The following is a 15228-nucleotide window of genomic DNA, read 5'->3' as shown; positions in this document are numbered from 1 at the left end:
AGCATGTACGATTTTTTCCCCACGTGGTCACTGTCAGAAGTGGGTGATGCCCAGAGCGCATCCCTCTCAGACGACGCTTGAGGGGAGTGTGTGCCTTCAATAAGCTGAGTTGCCTCAAAACTATAAGGTGCCGTGGCGGGCTGTGAAGACTGGTTAATGTCGAAGTTCTGCTCTGCGAGTGACGTCAAGTCACGCAGGAGACCGCTTTGCCACTCAAATCATCTGGCATTCTTCAACTACCAAGAACTGTGTGTGGCCTAAAGTCTCAATCCTAACCTAACCTCCTCCTTGTAGATTTCTGTCGAGTCCCAATGACCCCTTGGCTCTTGGTTGAGAACCATCGATCTAGATCAGTTACTTGAATAAAGTATGAAAGTTGTAAACTAGTAAAGTCAGGTTCAAGAATGTTAACTTTTCCACAGTTTTCAGTAAATAACATAATTGAGTAATTGTTATGTATTTCTACATAAAACAAATCTTATCTGCAATATGTCACTTTAATACGAATGCACATACGCTAGTTTTCGTACAAATAATGATGAAGGTTTTCTGAATTGCATAAACCACGGTCGAGCTAGTGAATTAGGTTACGCTCAGAGCATTCTCTGGTTTGTTAGTTACCTGACCTATGGTTGCTCTACAAAGGCGCAGTTGGTTTATTAATGATTTTAGAAGACAAACAAGCTGGATGGAATTCCGATAACAAATCTTTTCCATGAATGTTGCATCACTTCAGTGTTTTGAATTCGGGAATACATGTATTATAATATATATAATATATATATAATAATAATATATAATGTATTATATACATGTATTATAATACATTCCTGGTTCCCCGAACCAACTTAGCAAATATAGGTGTCCTGCGCTAATAATTACCGATCAGCGCTATTAGATCGCGCTGCGCAATTTAACAATCCTATAATTGCGCGGCAATCACGAGATCGCGCAAGGACTGCTTTGCGCATTTTTGAGATCTGCGCGATCTTGTAATCTTAAAATAACATGAAAACATGGTCTTCATTTTTGGTAGTTTTCGATAGCTACATCATTCTTCGCAACACTACCTACTTGTTTACTGTACAGGAGGCCAGTAGGAAATGTATTCCCAAATCATATAGGACAATCATTTGTGTAGGTGGTAAGGTGACCAAACTGGAGTAGGCCTACGTCACTTCTTCTGGAAAATATTGATTTTTTTTTTTAAGTTTTGAAGGGTTCAGCGGAAATGAGAACTAAATCTAAATTACGAAATCTCATTCCAAGTCAGCCCAACCTCAAGTTTGTAATCTGACCCTACTAGGCTTAGGGTGACCATGGTTACACAACCTACAGTTGTGGGGGTGGGTGGGGGTCTTTGAAGGCCATCTGGAAGAAAACTTTTTAAAACTGAGTGGGGTGTAAGGATTTGTCCCATTTAAAAGTGCGCAACATTGCCAAGTCGCGCAATCTTGCGATCTGTCACGCATGTCTCATCAGTGGGGAAAAGGCTTGCGCGATTTCGAGATTGCCGCGCAATTATAGGATCGTTAAATCGCGCAGCGCGATCTTAAGATTGCGCAGATCGGCAAATTACGCGGAACATAGGCTCGACTTACACTGCCATATATTTGTTTGCAGTTAGAAGTTTGATGATAAAACAATACTAAAAAGTGGTTTAAAACCTGGAAACGTATATATTTGATTATGATAAGGAATATTTGCAATATTTGCCCTTGGGCGTTGATGTGACAGTTTCTCTCAAAAACGTTATTCTTCTCCATAAAGCGTTGCAGAGATGGGCGTCCAGAAGGGTGGGGAGGGAAGGTGAGAGGGGGCTAGATAAATCATAAAATACTTTGTAACCGTTCCATGATGTTGGATGACCGTATTAGGTGGTGTGGACAAATGGAAGGAAACACTTGCCTAGAATCCCAGCGTCCTTATTGCCAGTCGTCTTGATACGTTGAGTAAAGATGTCTGGAGTTCTGTAATGCACGCGAGGATCTGAAAATAATGTATTTTAATATCTAACGTACTAAGAGCAAGATTCAGGGAATCTAGACGTACACACCAAAAATAAATATCTGGATATGATGGGAACAACATAAGCTTCGACTACCAAGCACTTTGAAAATTTCTCCATGCGCATTTTGCATTCATGTTATGTTCAAACACCAGTTACGTAATTCACGTGCCTCACAGTGCAAGATCTTTGTAAACATGGTGATCTGATTGAAATAGTATTTGAAACTAGATTTTACGTAATGATAGCAGGCAAATAATGTGCTGACACGAGCAGAGTTTTAACCCACCCAGAGTTTTTCATGATACAAAAATTAAATTCTTTGAATGACAATATTTTTATATCTATTCAAGAGAATTACCATCTGTAAGCTAAATATTACATACGAAATATATATACTATATATATATATATAAAACTACCGTGTATTTTTTTCCAATGTGTCTGTTCGTTCACGAATTGCCATCCCCACTGATGAAAATTTTTCGGGATCAATTATAGACCCCCCCCCCCCAACACACACACACGAATGCTTGAGCGCGATTGTATTATACAATTGAGTATTGCTGTGGTGGACATTTTATAGTTGAATATGGCTTATGATACATAACATAACCAAACCTAACCTAGCTTGTGTTAGCTAAGGTGGAGAGTCTACAGCTGATCAATGTGGCAGGGGGGGGGATTCTACAAGTGTATTGTGTGTGTGTAGGGGGGGTCTACAATTGACACATCCTTCGGAACCCTAAGGTTACATGATTGTATGGTCTTCCTATGACGTCATATATTTTCTCTAGACGATATTATATAATTTCTGCCACGCCATTTTACTTAAGACAGTTTACCTAGTGCTTTCATGGCGCAGCTTCTTGTCCTCATGCCATTTTATCTTTTAAAAATGTTGCACGGTGTTGGTATGACTATTCTTTTCTCCTGAGACCGTTGCACGACAGCGACATGACGTCATGTTTTTTTTCACACCCGAGAACGTTATATGGCGTTTTTAATATTCTAATTCCCTCTCAAAAGGGTTGAATGAGGTTCACGTGACATTATTTATTCCGCCAATAACGTTGCATGGGGTTTCTAAGATTTCGCTTTTTTAAGGTGCAAATGTTGACAGGCCAGTGGCACGCAACGCTGTTCTTTATGATTATCAAACTGGGTTCAAGGAATATCGAGCGATTTTGGGAGTTGGGCATTTAGATTACGCTTCATAACTTCTCTAATTGTTCATCCATTGTCTACAAAGCAAGTAGAATAAGAGCAAACTTGCTAGCTACAAGGATGGCATGCCAGGCAGGTTGCATGCACTGCACACGAAATGAGCTGCATTGAATGATTAGTAAATAATAAGCGAAACATTTCCAATATACTTCCAAACTTGTGCGCACGGTGTTCAGCGCAGGTCTTGATGGCCATCTGAACTATTATATATATATATATATATATATATATATATATATATATATTGAGGTGTGAAGACAGAATGAGTGGTAGGGTGGTGAGTTTAAACGCCAAGAATCCGTTGAAGTTTTATTTCTGACGTTTCGTCCAACTAGGACTTCTTCAGAGTGTACACAAATAGAACAATGACAACTTATATACCCGCACAGCTCACCCCGTTCCCCCTCGGTCAATGCTGCTGCCATCTCTCTTTCGTCTTGCCTCATGGATGATTAGTCCGCTTGCTATCCTCGCCAGCTTGACGAAACCGTCCCGATGGTTGCTGCATGGGAGTGAGGTAATGTATGCTGCCTCAATTGTCCTCCTTTCCTTTCTATCGAGTCCAGTATGGAGCACCTCTGTTTTTTCCCAATCCGGCAAGTGGCCAAATTTGTCGATGTGTACCACTAAAGAGTTAGACGTCCGGTGGGCTTTGATGTCATTTTTGTGCTCAGTTGTCCGCTTGTGAATTCCTCTGCTAGTTTCGCCATAGTAACTAGCGGGGCAGGTTTTACAAGGAATTCTATAAATTAAACTGTTGTCTTCGTTTTCTATTTTGTTTCTAATTTTATTTCTCACAACGTCGCCAATTTTTACCCCCGTGCTGAATGCCAGTTTCAGGCCTGCCTTGGTGAGATTTTGTTCCATGACGTTATATGTAGTGAGGAATTTCTCCAGGAGGAAATTAATTGCATTTTTAATATTTTCAAAAAATTATATTACCCAGCAGGCTTTTTATATAGAAATAAGGAAAAGGCGTTACAAATAAGAAATAGGGGTGTCAAAGGAAAAGAGGCTAATGATGAGAACCGTGGGTATCTGTCCGTTCCCAACTCCAAGTGCTCAAACGTCATGGAACAAAATCTCACCAAGGCAGGCCTGAAACTGGCATTCAGCACGGGGGTAAAAATTGGCGACGTTGTGAGAAATAAAATTAGAAACAAAATAGAAAACGAAGACAACAGTTTAATTTATAGAATTCCTTGTAAAACCTGCCCCGCTAGTTACTATGGCGAAACTAGCAGAGGAATTCACAAGCGGACAACTGAGCACAAAAATGACATCAAAGCCCACCGGACGTCTAACTCTTTAGTGGTACACATCGACAAATTTGGCCACTTGCCGGATTGGGAAAAAACAGAGGTGCTCCATACTGGACTCGATAGAAAGGAAAGGAGGACAATTGAGGCAGCATACATTACCTCACTCCCATGCAGCAACCATCGGGACGGTTTCGTCAAGCTGGCGAGGATAGCAAGCGGACTAATCATCCATGAGGCAAGACGAAAGAGAGATGGCAGCAGCATTGACCGAGGGGGAACGGGGTGAGCTGTGCGGGTATATAAGTTGTCATTGTTCTATTTGTGTACACTCTGAAGAAGTCCTAGTTGGACGAAACGTCAGAAATAAAACTTCAACGGATTCTTGGCGTTTAAACTCACCACCCTACCACTCATATATATATATATATATATATATATATTCTTTTATAATATACACGGTAGTCAAGGTAGGTGCAATGCCCCTTAGTGTGTGTAGGCCTTGTTTACATTGTTGTCAAGGCAGGTAGGCCCTGCTTCTGGACTACTAGTAGCCAGAATGCGGGCGGTACATTTGTGTCATGTTGAGCAACCGTATACAGGTGTGTCTGTACAGGCCATTCGGTCACGGACGCTCAGATCCGCGCGGTAAATCCACTCGCGCAGTTAGTCTTCTTTCAGTCACTCTTGCATTAGGGGAGCCAAGTCTGCACTCCCACACTTACGCTGAGCAGATTATTGAACGGCAGAGTGTCGATTCCAGCGTGGCAGCACCAACAGCAGCTCCATCGTTACCTCCACCACCACCCTTCCTTCGTACGACCACCAGCAAGGCGGCAGGGAACAGAGGCGTAGCCCGTGGCGCTTGGCGAGTGGAATATCAGTGCAGCTAGTGTCTGCGTCGTGGAGAGTGCATCTGTTACCCGCCTCACCCTACTCCCCGCTTTGGCGGGGTAGAGTTGCACCACTTCCCCAGTGAGTAATCTTGGTCGGGGATTCCCGTAGAGTGTGTCAATAACAGTAAACTGATCAGACATCACAAAGTTTAGGGCTAAGGTCAGGCCGTAGGGCTTGTTTATGTGTAGTAGGAGTGGTGGAGGAGGAGGAGGAGGATGGTGGTGTGAAGAATAGGTCCCTAAGCGGCAGCGACCACTTGTATGGAGACGAAGCACTGCTGTTGGGCGAGTCGGACTGTGACCAATAGCTTTCGAGTACTGCATGAAAGAACAATAGCGAAAAAGACATACAAGCGAAATGATTATGTAACAAGATGTTTAACTGAATTTTTGCGTACATAAAAACAATAATGGGGTAGCGGCATAGAGAAACAAACAAAATGAATGAACGAGACGTTTAAGTGATGTTCTGTCAGAAGAAATAAAATATTAGTATCGAACTAAGGTGGTACAATGGGGCAGTGGTCACCAATATATGTATCGATGATTGAACGGAACGACTCGGTTCAAGCGAAAGGAAGGTTTTGAAAAGTGTTCTATTGTGAAATAGTATATACCTGTGTGGCCTCTTTCACGTACAGCAGCTTAATCTCATTCACTGTCGAATAAAATCGTCTGGCGGCAGTATTTAGGGTGGCCACTGGTAACCCATACGAGAATATTGATTTTATATATTTATGGCATAAGCCATACTATTTTAGTTATCAGGGAGCGGGAACCCTCGCTGTCTTTAAATAATTTGCACAACTTAGGATATATTTTATTCTCTTTTGTTACTTGGCGATTTCTTTCCAGTGAAAGTGGGGGGACAAGTTGCCTAGTCTATTTTTTTTATTAATTCGTTCATTTGTCGGTTCCGAAAATACTTGACGTTGCTCAATTTGTACTGAGATGTTATTCCAAGTCTGAGCTCGATATTTTACGAACGAAATTTATAGAAATTGCGTGGGGGTTCTTTGGCTGAATAAAATCACCTGGCGGCATCAGAACATTAATGAACAATTCTGAATATCCGTGAAAGGCTTCAAGTAACATCTAGAGAGCCGAGAAACAAAATTCACGTTCGTTTGAGAGTGAAAACGTACAATTTTTGTTTCACTTCCGTGTACCATAGTGGACGACGTTTTCAGAGAAGTTGGATTGTTTACATCGTATACTTACGATACAGATGAGACTGTGATGTCGTAAAAGACTCGTCCACGTCGTAAGTTTACGACATGTGAGTAAATATTGTCTGCTGTGATACACTTGCAAGTGGAAATAACTTCTAATTTCTAAGACTTTCAATCATGTATCGATAGTATATTAAAAGCTTCCGCGGTACTCTTTAAAGTTATTATTCTGCTTGTCATCAGCCATTTTTCACATTACGAATAACGTCAGAAATTTGTTGTGTTGATCTGTGAACACCCTTGATAATTTATTTATCAATTTGAACATCTAAACGTGTAAAAATAACGTCACTGGTGGAAAAATATATTTGGGGTAAAATTCCACGGCGGATATCCAGGAGAATAATATTATCTCGTCGGGAGACGCTGTTTAAGGCGTGGACCAAGATCTAAGAATATAAGGTCTAACCACTTCCGACCGAATTTCGAGGGAGTTGGCGCAGCGGGCCCGTGAACGTCACCTGGCTGTACAAAGTGGGGTTAGCGGGTCCTATAGCTGTCAGTTGAAGCTGGTCCGTCGTTCGAAAATGACGTCGCCTTCGCTCGCACCGCTCCACTCAATTAGTTATATTCTGACAAATATTATATAATATATATATAAATATATATAAAATATTATAGTTCCTGTCTATATATATGAATATATAATATATATGATATATAATATATATATATATATATATATATAATATATAAAATATTATAGTTCCTGTCTTCCTTGGCGTTTCACAGTTTTCTTCAGTGTATCACAAAGAGAAAATGGACGCATCCAAAAGACGTCAGAAGCTGCGCAGAACTGGTCCAGCGGTTAGACCTGTTTACTTAGACCTTGGCGTGGACATAAACCCAGACTAATTCATCATCATCATATTTTTTCGGGCTAATGAGGGAAGTCTTGTAGTGGCCTGAAATCATTTGCTGCAAAACTTCTATGCTGCTGACGTTGTCGTTCCAATGCTCATCCAAATTCTTATAAAAACATCTAAACTTATGGTTGTGATTACTTCCTTGATGTAGAGTTCCAGTTGTTAATAATTCTTTGACTAAATGAAAAATTTCTTCACCGTTTTATGGCTGTGGCTTTTAAATAATTTTCTGGAAATATCTCGCGTTGTTGATTACTCTTGAACTGTGAAGAGCCTTCTTGGGTCGTCTGTTCTCTCTAATCCATTTCAATTTTTGTAAACCTGTATCATGTCACCTCTTTGACGTCATCCATATTTCACGAAAAAGAGTCCAAGATGGCGTAACCTGTCACCATATTCCAGATTTTTCAGTTTTGAAAGTAATTTAATTGCTTTTCTTTGAACACATCTCACCTTTACACCATCAATAACAAAACGTGGATGCCAGATAATGTTACCCCATTCTAGATGTGGGGGAACTAATGTATTAATTAACAAAGTCAAAGATTTGCTGGTAAATGGCTGAAAGGTACGCTTCATAATTCCCATTAGATTTTTTTTAACAACAGCATATACTTGTGAATGGAATTTCAGTTCTGAGTCAATAATCACAGAGATCTTTTTTCTTTCTTAACTTGATCCAGATTTTCTCCGTCCATAGAATAAACATTGTACTGATTATGAGTACAGATTTGAGCAGTCACTCAATTTCTCCAAGGCACTCAGCATTTCCTGGTAATCTTGTGATGAGTTAATTAATCAATTAATAAATAGATAAATAAGTAGATAGATACTTGAATAAAATAAAAGTGAATGAATACACGAATGAATCAATATGTAAATAAATAAAATATAATTGATAGTCAAATTTCAACATCGGTTGATTTTGTTAAGTCATACCATGACCAGGTCACCGCAAAGAAAATAATTATAAAATTTTCATTTCGATAGATTGTGTGACGTCACACCACATAGTAAGAAATGGCATCATTTGGACGTTAGAAGCGAATTAGACTTCCACATGCAATCACTCTCTCGTCAATATCAACTTCATCCATTGTATTCAGGAATTGATATATTTGTTACGTGATGGTTTCCCGTATCTCATGTTTTTTATATAATACGTATATATATATATATATATATATATATATATATATATATATATATATGGAGCACCACTGTTTTAAGGCCACCGCAAATTTTAGAGACTCAAGGATTAATTGAAGACTTTTCCGCCAAAAGAGTGTTTAACCCATGAACGCTGTCTCCAGACAGTTTTATTCTAAGGAAACCAGATTTAATTATGGTTGCAATGGAGTACCTCTGAGGCTTTATCTTAGACTTCATGCATAGAAATATTGCATACTTGTGCCATGGAGCTAGAAATAAGAAGGAGAGAGAAAGAAGTCACTGTTCGTCATCTAGGGCGTCAATTTGCAAGCGCATGCGCTGAGCCCCGCATCGACATGACGTCATGTCGCAATGAGATATCATCACTTGCGCTCAGAAACACGTAATTGTTCTTCTCTTTTTTTCTACGCATGGTATGACTTATATCAGCATTGTAGAATATAAGTCATAGTAAAACCTTACCTCGCTTCATGATCACGCAACATACGAAAGAAAAAATATAAGAATAAGCTAAAATAAAATTAATACAATAAAGCAAAGATCCACAGTTCGTAATGAACTTGTTCACTTTCAGCAAGCAGTATGCTCAATGCATCGGACACAAACCGAAACGTAATATTGTGCAAGTACTTATGGATAATACCAGACCTCGTGGAAAGGGTTTGCAGGTAATTTCCAGTTTGTAGTCCTTGCCTTAATGGGAGCAAAGCCAGTTAGTCGTTTAGATTACTGTGTTTAGGATTTGCCATCTATTCAGGCCAGCGTTCTTTGAGAACTTCGTGTCAAATTACGAAAGAAAGTTAGTCATCAATCTAACCTAAATCTAGGTTTGATATTGTAATTTCAGTTATCACTAGTCCTAAACCAAACAACAGTCTTGAGTCTTGAAACAATGACTTTGTGCTTGCATCAAAACTTGCATTGCTCAAAATTTGACATATTCCTTTAATCAGCATTTACCATATGATGGTTATTTATAAAAAAAAAATCGATGAAATACTCTGCAGAAAGATTAATATTAGTCAAGTAAATACCAAAGTGTACGCCAAAATATACAACCAAGGCAGAGAGCAAGAGTTCATCAATTATTTTGTACTCTTATCAATCGCATCTTGTATACGGGACTGTCCGATGACGCACCTCTCTCCCTATCCTCCTCCTCCTCCCCCCACCACCACACCTTCCAATGCCATCCCCTAAAGATAAAATCAAGGCTTCCATAAGCCCCGCATTGAAACTAGTTATTATATTTTGGCGGGTAATGTGAAACTATTAAGTGAAATGGCACCATCTTCTTATCCACCACCCCTTTGAGTAAACAGCGACTAAACTGAATACATATAACTGTGACCTTTCTCAGAGATGTGGTTTTACAAGTCGCATATCTTTAGCTAGAATGAAATTCCTAAAACAGCGTCACTGTGTTTCTTGCGGCTTCGCAAGTCTTGATGAGAAGATGTTATCGCAAAGAGAACAGCCATTATTTTCATCAGAACCGACATTCCTCCAGTCTCGTAAGATTGTGACGATTTAGGGAAGACGATATGACGTCACAAAATTGCACATTTTCCTCAATTTATAGTCACACGATTCTTGATTGGATTTCAGAAGTGTCATCTATGAGCGTTTGGTGAAATAAGTGTGGAGCTTTGTAATATGGTCCAGGTCTTGGATTTTTTCCATAATAGCTGCTATTTACCTAAAACAGTAATATTATAGTAGTATTTTTTTTCTCAAAATGGTTAACATTGTTTTATAAAAACAAATTAATAGGTAAATAAATACTGCACCTGGAGGTCGAAGGCGATAAGCTAGAGGGATGGCGGTTCGAATCCCGCTATGATCAACGCGTAACGGCAGTATTAAATGCCATTACACAGAATCAAATCCTTGATCTCTCAGGAAGCCTATCATGCCTAACTACCTCGGAGAACAGTGAGAGCATAAAAGTTGAAAAAGAAGAAAAAAATAATGTGAATTTCGCCAAAAACTAACCTTGACGGTAGATATGATATCTACATTCAATAAATGTCCACAAAATTATAGCGAACATCCAGAATAAAATATACAAGTAAAAAAACACAAATATGAGGTACTTAACCGCTTTCGGAACGATATAATTAATTGATGACACACTTTTCCCCCTCACCCTCCCCTACCGAGTGGTCCTTAAATCGTACACAAGCTGCCGCCAAGCGATTTTATCAACTTCCGTGGCAGAAATCACAAGGCTACAGGATTACACCTCCCGTGTCGCGCGCAGGGAGAAATAACAGGAATGATTATTAAAAGATGCTATCAGAAGTCGTTTCTAGAACGCAAGTGAGCTAGAGAAGAGATACGATCTAGTAGGGTAATGTCCGGGCAAAAGAATCGATTTTAAGATCGACGTTATACACACCTCAGCGTTCAACAACAATTGCCCCCATTTCCTGTGCTTATCCTCGCATGAAAGTCACCTTTGCCTTCACTGCCAGGATAGCCTGGGTCGGACTGACCAGCACGGACAGTTGAAGAGTTCATCTAAGTTTTATAAAACGACTTCGGTTACAATATTCTATTTTTCAAATCTCCAAATATCAAATCATCTTTCCGTCATACTAAGCAAAGCTGAATGATGAGCTAATAGATTGTAATCCTATGTTAGACTTATTGTTGAAATATTCTAAGAGAAGTCTAGATTTTTGTAAGTGAAGTCATATTCTAATTATTCAGGTGGAAGTTGGAGGTAGAGGAAGAAAATGCAACTAGACTAGCTGCGAACAACTTAACGTTAACTTCCACGCTTTTAAATATTAACGGAAATTTCACAATACATTTTTACTCACAAACGACATATCTGATGCATGCATGCTAACGTGCAACAGTCTTTAGTGAATATATTGTCTTCACGCGTACGACTTGTTGCCGGAAATGACGTCAGTCTCTGTCCGAGAGGTTAATTTTCACAACAATAATATAATTGTTCCAGCACTGTTTACGTAAGAACACCCCCCAACTCCCTATCCTTCTACTCCCTGTGCGGCGTCTAGCTCACGCACGTCACCATTTCAATATAACGACGCCCGTTATTTGTTTGTTTATTCATTCAGCTATTTATGTTTATATGTATTTATTTATTCGTTTATTTGTTTTGCTAGCTAAAGAATTCTGAACCTTTCGAAGATAAAATTTTCAAATTCAAACCGTCGACATATTGCTCTATCCAGACACGACAATCCTAAAGATTTTGCAGGCTACAATCTTCAGTACATTTATTTTTAAGTATCACATATTATATTGACAATGAAGAAGGATACTAAACCTGGCATTCCGATGTATGGTGAAAAGGTGGTAAGGGGAAGGTGGGGGAGGATGCTTGATCGATTAAGGAAGTTTACTCTTTGACTGTGCGTGATAATTATCGTAGAATGAAGGAACCATAAAAACATCAAGTCGTTTGTTCTGCGGGCGCATGGACCAGACACACATGAATACACATTTCGTTGCACCTGCATGGATACATGCTTTTTAACGAATATATAACTTTAATGCTATCGTATATGGGGGTTCTTATGTATATTCAATAACTGAAAATGTATCTGCACTTTTCAGACGTTACATGGGGTATGGTATGTGTATTACGTGAATTGTTCGTTTCCGTGTGTAGATGACTACGACTTCAGCCTCTCAGAGTCTCAGGCCCATGGGAATTAGTTTAATCAACTTCAACAATACAACCAGTTAAGACGATTTCATTGAAATGTATGCAAAAACTCAGTTTCAAAAGAACGAACCTACAAAGTCCCTTTAGAAGACAAAACAAAATAGAAAAAAGAAAGTAAAACAAATAGAATAAAATGGAATAAGACAAAACGAAATAAATCAGTACACTAAAATAAAAGGTAAACAGTAGATGAAGAGAGGAATGGATCAAAATGATAAGACGAATAGGTCAGTTGGACCCAGAATTTGAAAGCGTAAAATAATCCTATGGAGTTATATTAAATATATATATATATATATATATATATATATATATATATATATATATATATATATATATATATATATATATGAATGGAAAGACACGATTGGGAACAAGAGACTTTATTCCTGACCAGTTTCGCCTTTGAGGCTTCTTCGCCTTTGAGACCTCAAAGGCGAAACCGGCCAGGAATAAAGTCTCTTGTTCCTAATCGTGTCTTTCCATTCTTACCATTCATACACCTGTCATGATGTCACGATATATATATATATATATATATATATATATATATATATATATATATATATACATATACATATATATACATATATATACATATATACATATATATATACATATATACATATATATATATATAATCTCAACGTCGCAAGTAAATTTCCAGAAGAACGTCCCCGATCAAAGTCTGTGCAATAACAAAGAACCAGTTATTCTTATCTAAGAGGTAAATCTGCTCGTGCAGGTACGAAACAAGCACCGGGTATCAGCGCTGGGACCCACACGAGAGAGAGAGCGAGTACTCTTCTCGCCCTCCCAATGCAAAGTTTTCTTTTTTCTTTTTATTCACGCGAGCCCAAGGACAATCGAAAACGGAGTCACGCAACCCTCGCGGGTCTCCCCCTACGACAACTAGAAAAAAAATCTAGAGAAGAATTCGCTCTAGTTATAGGTCAGATGATTTTAGAATCGCACGAGAGAGGAATTAATAATTGGCCTGGGCATTGCAGCCATCAAAGCACTTGGGTTAGGGTGATGAACCGATGAGTTGGGCTCGTGTGTGTGTGTGTGTGTGTGTGCGCGCGTTTAAATGTATCATATAAGCCCACTCACCCTTCCCCTTCCCTCCATCCACTTCTGAAGTAGTAACCGTTTCCTGGTCTCTCTCTCTCTCTCTCTCTCTCTCTCTCTCTCTCTCTCTCTCTCTCTCTCTCTCTCTCTCTCTCTCTCTCTCTCTCTCTCTCTCTCTCTCTCTCTCCCGGGTAAATAAAATCGCCTGGCGGCAGTTAGAATACGTTGGAAAGGTCGTGAGTGGTTGTTAGAGGATTAAAATGATCTTTTTTGTTTTAGACGTGGTACAAGATAATTTCAAACAAATGATTACCGGGGAAGTTGGGGAACTTGCATGTGAGATTATAGGTCTGTCTAGAGGTCGATAGCGGCATCATCGGTATAGACGAAATGTTCAATGAACTCTAATCGCTAGAATTTTGTGTTCCCGACGTAAATTCATACCCTTCATTAATAAGGGCGAATACCAACACTATTAAATGGCTCAGCCACAAAATCGACTTTTTCGATAATGTTGACGACAATGTCGAGTGGGCAATAAATTGTACTTAGTCTCAGGATCGTTACCGAATTATCAAAATACAATTAACCCATTCAACTCCGATGACAAGATGTCTTGTCATTTGGTCAAATAAAACAAAAAATCATAAAACACCAAAATGTTTGATCAAACACCAGAAAAATATGACGTCAATCCTCGCTTCGCTCGCAGCGAAGCGAGGACTGACGTCATATTTTTCTGGTGTTTGATCAAACATTTTGGTGTTTTATGATTTTTTGTTTTATTTGACCAAATGACAAGACATCTTGTCATCAGAGTTGAATGGATTAATGAAGCGTGCAATGGCTGCCAATGAAATATGAACGTTTCTATCGATAGCTAATTACCACAAACTTTTCAACATCGACACTGCGACACATGTTGCACACTTCATTCTGGTTAAGGCCCACAGGCGATTTTATTCATCTGAGGGAGGCGGTCCCTGGTCTGAAAGGGACACCAATAGGTCGAAACCCACCTTAGGAGGAGACAAGGAACTTCCCGGTTGGCGGAAGAAAAAAAAAAAAAAATTGTCATGTCATTGGGATCAGCTTCTTCCGTGTCATCCACCTATATACCAAGAGATTTTTCCCCCTTATAAGGGAGGTAGCCAAGTCAGAGGCACGTACCTATTCCCACCCATTCCACTCCCCCCCCCTCCCCCATCTCAGCTCCTCATGGATGATGGTCCTCTCTGCATCCGCCAACTGCCCTAGGTCAGACGCAATGCAGCAAGACACAGTACATCTACAGCAAGGCCGCTTCAGTTAATCGCCCTCCTCCCCTCCGTCCTCTCGTGCTGCGTCGAAATATCATTCACACATAAGCACCCTCTATCCCCCATCCTCCCCTTTCTTGCCTAACAATATCATTTATACAAAATCATTCTCCACTCATTCCTCTTTCCTACCTACTCGCTTCCTGAACAGGCCTCCTCCTCCTCCTGCTCAACGCCCCTTTCACCCCATCCATCCATCTCATCCTCGGTCGTCCCCTCATGTTCACTCCTTCCACCTCTGCCTTCCACAACTTTTTTCACTAATCTCTCATCACTCATTCTTTCCATTTGTCCAAACCATCCCAATAATCAGCCCTGTCTGTGTCATGACTCACTTATTATACCTTATTATTGCACGCGTCGGATGATCCTGCATATGCAAATCCTTTGGTGCCGAAGGGGGAAGTCACGGAGATGAATGAAATCGCCTGGCGGCAGCATAAATACGAATAAAGAGTGCCACCCGGTATG

General features: G+C 39.7%; 1 protein-coding gene across 1 annotated transcript in view; it reads left to right on the top strand.

The window, feature by feature from the left end:
* The first annotated feature begins 5184 nt into the window (after positions 1 to 5184).
* Positions 5185 to 15228, top strand: part of LOC143025570 (uncharacterized) — a 37949-nt gene continuing 27905 nt past the window's right edge. Inside the window, exon 1 of the mRNA XM_076185452.1 lies at positions 5185 to 5469. The gene's annotated coding sequence lies outside the window, so the exon portion shown is untranslated. The remainder of the gene's footprint in view (positions 5470 to 15228) is intronic.

Source organism: Oratosquilla oratoria, chromosome 5 (genome assembly GCF_046742065.1).
Source record: "Oratosquilla oratoria isolate Oo_2021 chromosome 5, ASM4674206v1, whole genome shotgun sequence".
Classification (NCBI taxonomy): Eukaryota; Metazoa; Arthropoda; class Malacostraca; order Stomatopoda; family Squillidae; genus Oratosquilla; species Oratosquilla oratoria.
The sequence above is the reverse complement of the archived record's forward strand: the minus strand, read 5'-3'. Positions and strand labels throughout refer to the sequence as shown.